The sequence below is a fragment of the Populus alba genome, chromosome 13 (genome assembly GCF_005239225.2).
Source record: "Populus alba chromosome 13, ASM523922v2, whole genome shotgun sequence".
NCBI lineage: Eukaryota > Viridiplantae > Streptophyta > Magnoliopsida > Malpighiales > Salicaceae > Populus > Populus alba.
Window position 1 is genome coordinate 10,504,128 of NC_133296.1, and position 7,507 is coordinate 10,511,634.

General features: G+C 37.4%; 1 pseudogene; it reads right to left on the reverse strand.

Moving 5' to 3' along the window:
• Positions 1 to 3,438: 3,438 nt before the first annotated feature.
• On the reverse strand, positions 3,439 to 5,225 carry LOC140954405 (uncharacterized; annotated as a pseudogene).
• Between the last annotated feature and the right edge of the window lie 2,282 nt (positions 5,226 to 7,507).

Sequence of the window (7,507 nt, forward strand, 5' to 3'; positions counted from 1 at the left end):
TGTGTGGAAAGTCAACCGAGGCAATGCTTCATCTTCCTTCCCCACTTGCGTTTCCTTGTCTTCTCCTTCGATCTCGCCTTCTTCATTATTGACGACTCTTGACCAAGGTTTTCCAACCTTTATCCCTTATCACTTTTGTCATGACCAGGCAATGGATTTGAATTGATATTGGGTGTTTCTTCGAATGACACCCATCCTATCTTGATGAGCTTCAACAACATGTTCTTGAAAGCGTAGCATGTTTCAAGACAATGCCCGGGAATACCAGCATGGTACTCGCAAGTCAACTCGGGCTTATACCAGATGGGGAATGGTGGTTGTAGTGGTAATGTAGGGATAGGAGCTATTTGTCCAATGCTCAGTAGTTTGGCATACATGTCCTTCAAAGGCATGGGTAATGGCGGTAGTTGTTCTGCAATGTATCTTGTGTTTGGTCTTTGGTGGTTTTGGTAGTTTGGCTGGTTATTTGTTCGATTAGGTGAAAAATGTTTGTTAAAGTTTATGTGGGCCACATGAGAGGTAGGTATTTGTGGGTTATATGAATCCATTATCTTGTCATTGGACCCACCTTCGAAGTTGTTAACGGGACCTTTCATTTTTCTTCCAATAAAACCCTTTGTCTCCAATGGCTCAATTATGCGTCCAGCTTTAATCCCTTGCTCTATTCTTTCCGCTATGCGTACAGCATCATAAAAATGTTGAGCTGAGCTACCCATTAAATGCTCATAGTAGGGTGCCTTGAATCTATTGGCAAACAAAGTCACCATCTCCGTTTCTATTAAAGGGGGTTGCACATGCATGGCCTCGTCCCTCCATCTTTGCGCATAAGCCCTTACTGACTCTTGGCTTCTCTTTTCCATTGACATAAGGCTTGTTCGATCTGGAGCAATTTCCAAATTGAACTTGTATTGCTTAAGAAAAGCCTCCACTAAATCCTTCCATTTCTTAATCCTGGCATTATCCAGCCTCATGTACCAACTTAGCGCCGACCCCGATAGACTGTCTTGGAAAAGCCTCCACTAAATCCTTCCATTTCCATGTGCTATGAAAGTTCGTTTTTTCCTTTAGTATTTCAAAAGTCGGTGACTCGTAAATCGCAAGGAAAAGAAGAAAAAAAAGAACGAAGAAAATTTCACAGTTACATAAAAAACAATTTTATACTTTTCACGACTCGTAAACCGTGGAGAAAAAAAAAATTAAAATTTTAAAATGTTCTCGATCGCAACCAAAGCTTCTTTCAAACATGTGCATTGATTTATTACTCCCGATAATATTTTGGATGTTCGTCCTTTTAAGGATTTCTTCATCCAAACATTAGCGGTGAACAATAACCACAACTTCTCCTCCCAAAATAAGATTTTTATAGTTTTTGGAATATTGGCCAATACCCTTTGGAGTTTTACAAACAGGTTGTAAAATCCACAGATGCAAGAAAATGATTTGTGTTTAAGAAATCCATGCGAAAACACATTTTCAAAACTTCCAATATTTTTTTTTTTTATATATAAAAAGAACATTCAAAACATGTTAGTGTATTGGCCGTATGCATGAAAACAAAACATTTTTTTTTTTAGTAAACATTTTTTTTTTGACGAAAACCGGGTATTTTAAATGCTAGATTTCTATTTTTACAAATAAAAATACACATGCCTTACTCGGTTACTGTTCAAGTGAATTAAATTTCACTTGAACAGTAACAAAATGCAAAAATGCATGCAAAAGCTGGGAATAAAAGGCTTACCTGCTAGACAACGGCTGGAGGCGAAATGGAGGGAGACGACTGGTTACTGCTCGCGAAAGACGTCCCTGCTCTCTGTTCCCGGTGGAGCCAGGTTTGCTGCAGTGCTGGACGTGTTGTAGACACGGTGCTGAGGAGGATAGACTTCTGGTTTCTTGCTCTCTTTTTCTGTTTTCTTGTGAGCTGCCGCTGTCTCTACTGAGCAGAGATGGTTACTGCTGCTATGGCTGGCAGGCTCACGGTAAGAAAAGGGGAGTGAGGGCTGGTGCTTACGGGGGATATGGTGGTCATGGTTTGGGGAAGATGGTGTGGGTGTACATGGGCTGCTGGTTTGAGTACAAACAGGGGCTGCTGAGGGAGAAGGGAAGCTTGTGTGCAGAGGGAAAGTCTTGGCTGAGAAAGGGGGAGGAGCGGTGACGGCTGTTGTGGAGAGGGAGAGTTGCGCCGGCTGCCTCTTGGTTGGGAGAGAAAACCGTGAGTTTGTGTTCAGCTAAAAAGGGAAGGTCTTCTGTGTGGGAGCTGAGGGAGGAGAAGAAAAAATCTGCAGAAATTGGGCGAAAATGCTGGTTTTTGGCTGACTTTGGACCCCAATTTCTCCCCCCTCAGATCATCAAATTCGACTCTATTTATAGGCTGTGGAAGAGGGCAATCTTTTCTATGTTATGGAAAAATTGCAACCCTTGATTCAGTTGGGAAGCATCTCAACCGTTCGCTCAAAGTGTGCACCTCGAGCTGCCAAATTTGGCAGCTCAAGGCTGCGAACTGCCCGAGGTGGCCACTTTGAGCCACTCAACGGAGCCGTTTCATACTTTTTCGACCCGACCGGACCATTCTCCGGGATAAAGGGGTTGCATGTGAACATGTTGGTGTAAGGTTTGTCGGATTTGGAGGCCACACGAGCCGGAAAACTCGCCAGGAAAGCAGCCACTCAGGCAGCGTTTTGAGGAAGAAAGTGAACAGTAAATTAAGGCACATTTTCCAAATTGGTCCCTGGTTTCGGATTTTCTCAATTAAGTCCCTAATTGCCCCTTAAACTTCAATATTTATGCAATTAAGCCCCTGATTTGACTTAATAAATTCCTAAAAATCATAATTTGGCCCCAGAACTTTAATTTCTTCTAATTAAAGCCCAAATTGACTTAAAAATCAATTTTTTCTTGCAATCAAATCCTTTATAAATTCAAATAAAAATCCAATTAAGTCCATAAACATCCAAATTTGGGCTTCTACTCAAAATTTAAATTTTCCTTCTAAACAGGGCCCCCATCCTTCAAGAATATATTGTCCAAAATCCATCTTTGTATTTTTAACCTCCTTGACCAATTTTTCTGACCACTTTCTGGGCGCTTCTACCTCCTGTTATTTTTCTAGCCCCTTTTGGCTATTTATTTTATTTATTTTTGTGGGGACCCAAAAATAGGTTACAACAACAACAATAATCAATAAATGGACATTCTGTAATATTGACATACAATTACCTTGCAAGAGATAATGAGTTTGTAATAGGACTTATATGTGTTCTAAACCACGTGGTAAATTGTTCATCTTGTAATTGAAAGATTTGGGATTTGGTCAGTTGTGAGTTATTGAACAATTAATATCATCAATGTTGCCTACAAGGTTATTCCAAATTATATGAGTTTATGATATCACAATATATAAATAGTACACTCTTGACAAAGTTTAAGTAGTACATCTACTTACTTAATAAAAGGTCTCTACTCATCATAGTTAAATAGAATATAATTGTGTGTTTGTCTGAACTCTATTTCGGATAAATATCTTCGCCTTATGACAGTTTTAGGTGTGGGTTGTCCAAGAGTGGAGAATATTGACAAGTTTCCCCTTTAAGGCACTTCACCACCATCATCATGCCATGGAACACGGTTAATTCTCGTTCTCAAATAAGGTTCAAAATAGTACTAGATAAATGTTGAGATCTCCTCAACAATATAGGCCTCCTCATATATTGAAGCCTCAACATGCGCCTTATTCTTAACCTTTTTCTTAAGATTGAATAAGTACATGCGTATATAGAATTAAACAAAAATTATCAATTAAAAAAATGAAAAAAACTTTTAATTATGAATTACATTACAACTATAATATCTAACCTCTCGAATGGATACATCCATCTATACTAGTTTGGTCCTCCAACTTTTACCTCATATGGTAAATGTACGGGTAGATGCTCCATTGAGTCAAAAAATAATGGAGGGAATATCATCTCAAGTTTGCATATTGTCTCGATGATATTCGTTTCAAGCCTTTCAATATGATCAACATTCAACTTGTCAGAGCATATATCTCTAAGGAAATGATTGATCTTTGTGAGTGCATGCCATATCCCCTTTAGCAACAAATCACGAAAAACTAATGGAATGAGTGTTTGCATGAACATGTGGCAGTCATGACTCTTCATTCTATATAATCTGCATTCCTCTATATTAACCAGCCTTGATATGTTTAAGGCATGTCCATCGAGAAAATGCAGACTCTTAAGCCGTTTATAGACTAGTAGTTGTGTATTTTTCTCTAACACAAAGCTTGCTCTAGGTTTTGTGACTTGCGACCCATCAAAAACCAACTCCATATTTTTTCAGTTACAGAACAATGTTAAATCGAATTTAGCCTTGATGTTGTCTTTTGTCTTCCCCTTCACATCGATGACGATGTTGAAAATATTCTTAAACATGTTCTTTTTTATGTGCATGATGTCAAGGTTATGGCAAAGGAGATTGGTCTTCCAATAAGGAAGCTCCCAAAAAATACTTCGAGTTACCCAATTGTGGGTCAAACCAAAACTAGGAAACTTCTGCTTACCTGATTGGAAACCAAACACAATGTCACCGTACTCTAATACAACATCATGCAATTCATCACCAAAAATACACAGGGGTGCAACATCCTTTTCAACTCTGCTAACAAAGAAATCCTTCTTGTTCTTTCTGTACCTATGATTCATGGCAAGAAACGATGGTGACAGTAAAAAAAAAGAAGCTTTACCTTTGTTTGTTAGCGTGAATGCCTTGCTTTGTTCCATACAGTATGGACATGCTAGTTTTTCATGCGTGCTCCAACCATAAACCATTCCTTAAGCTAGGAAATCAGTGATAGTCCACATCAAAGCCGCTTTCATAACAAAATCATGTTTCATTGATATATCATAAGTCAAAGCTCTGGAGGACCATAATGGTGTCAACTTATCAATCAATGGTCGAAGACAAACATCTATATTCCGGCTTGGACTGCATGGACCTAGAATGATCATAGATAAAAACATGAACTCTAACCTCATACAAATCCCCGGTGGCAAGTTATAAACCATTAGTATGACAGGCCAACAAGCATAAAGAGCAACAAAATACTTGAATGGGTTAAATCTATTTGTACACTACCCAAAATGCATGTTCCTTGATTCATCAGAAAAATGAGGATGCACACTATTAAAGTGTTTCCATGCTTCGTTGTTAGAAGGATGCACCATCACTCCATCAAACCGTATTATATGATTAGTGCCATATCATGTGCTCACCAATCCTTAGTGACATGAATAGCCTCTACAATCTAGGTTTGATTGGGAAGTATCTAAGTTTCTTATATGCCACAAGATTTTTTCCCATGCTAGTTCTGAGTTTGTAATGGGAATGCCTGCATTTCATGAACTCAGTCAGCTCAGCATTTTCAAGGTAGTAAATCATGCAGAAGTTAGGGCACATGTCAATTTTCTAGTATCCTAAACTGAGGGGTTTCATTATGGACTTAGCAGTATAGAAGTTCTCTTTAAGCTTGTTCCCCTCCTTTCAAGTAAAATGCTTCTCGCATATTCCATAATTTTGTCATAACTGACCTCTCTCAACCCATGATTTAACTTAATGGTGAACACTTGTGCTACGACCGATACTTTACTGCGGTTCGTGCACCCATCCCATAATGGTTTGTCAGAATGTTTCAACAGATCAAAAAATCTTGTTGCATCTGCATTAGGTTCTTTTTTTACAATTGAACATTGACTAACATTACCTTGATTCATTCTCATTACATCCATAACCATATTCTTGTAAGGATTATTATTGTCATTTACAACTTTATGCACGTTGCTAGCACTAGAAGTTGACCTAACCACCCTTTCTACCATGCTTTTATTAGGAATAAATAGTTCTTCATATGCATACCACCACAGGTAATCCTCCATGAACCCTTTGCTTAAAAGATGCATCGTTACAATATCTAGATGCAGAAAATTTTTATTTTTACACTTCCTACATGGATACCTAATACCGCCATCAGTAAAATTCCTCAAAATAGATGTTGCAAAATTAATAAAAATCTAAACCCCATTACAATAATCCATCCTCCACAATCCTTGGGGTAAGTCTCCATACATCCATGAACGATCATCCATGACTTCTATCGAACCTTTATAAAATTATGACGACAACATTATTAATTAACTATGTTGCGTATATAAATTTGCAAAAATATTGGTTTGCCCCAACATTATCCAACAAACTAAAAAAACACTTATGTTAAATATTCATTATCAATTATCAACGTCCATATAAATTTATACATATATAAATTTATAAAAATTACAACTCCGCAATAGAATTGATAAAAATTAAAATGAACCCGTTAAATAAGCTATAATTATTTCATCACAACACATCTAATTTGGTGCAATTCAAACAAGGTTTCAACAACTTACAAAAAAAAAAATACAATTTGACAAAATCTAAAACAAACTATAACAACTACAAAATTATACATTCATACTACAAATTTCTTTGACAAATAACAATAAAACAAGTACATATGTTAACAAAATACATATACTAAAAAAACAATAAAAAATATTAAAATTGACATTTAGATGTGAAAATTAAAAAGGATAGATTTACTTACAAAAATTGATAAAATCCATAATAAATTGGAGAACAGATGTTGTGACTACGTACAAAAGTATAAGAAAGATGAGTGCTTGTGCTGAGAAGAGGGGATATTTTTAGGGGGATGGGTGGTTGTTTGCAGTTTGGGAGGGGAGAGTTGGGATGAGGAAGAAGAAAGAGAAATAGAAGAGGAGAAAGTCGGCAGAGTGTGGATATATTGGCTGTTACCGATGGAATCATCGACGAACACGCCCTGTCAGTATACCCGTCGGTAAGTCTAACGGTGAATGGGTCACGTTACTGTACAGAGATCCTAGTTTGAATCCCTCGATCATTCCGTCAGTAAAATCATCTGAAAAATGAGATGATGCATTCTAATATTAAGACACAACTTTCAGAACTAACTTCTCTTATGAGACAAGTAGCGTTGATACAAGTTAGGCAATCCAAAGTGTGTGGCATTTGTGTAGTCCCAAAACATTCTACTGATATGTGCCCACAACTTCAAAAAAATACAACCCCTCAAGTGAATGCATTAGGAGGGTTTAGTAATCAACCAAGAAAGTATGAACCATAGTCAAAACATTACAACCTCGGTTGGAAAAACCATCCAAACTTGAAGTATGGTCAGCCTCCAAATCAGCAACCCTTCCGGTCATATTCATATGAAAGTTAAGCTTTTCCTCCTCACCAAGCATCAAATATAGGTATGTCTTTAGAATAAATTGTGAAATCTTTAGCCAATAATACGCAGATGTTCCAACAAGAAACAAGAGCTAGCATCCATAATTTGAAGACTCAAACTGCACAACTTGCAACGTTTATGAGGAACATTAAGACAAATAAAGGGAAGTTGCCATCTCAAGCTGAATTAATCCAA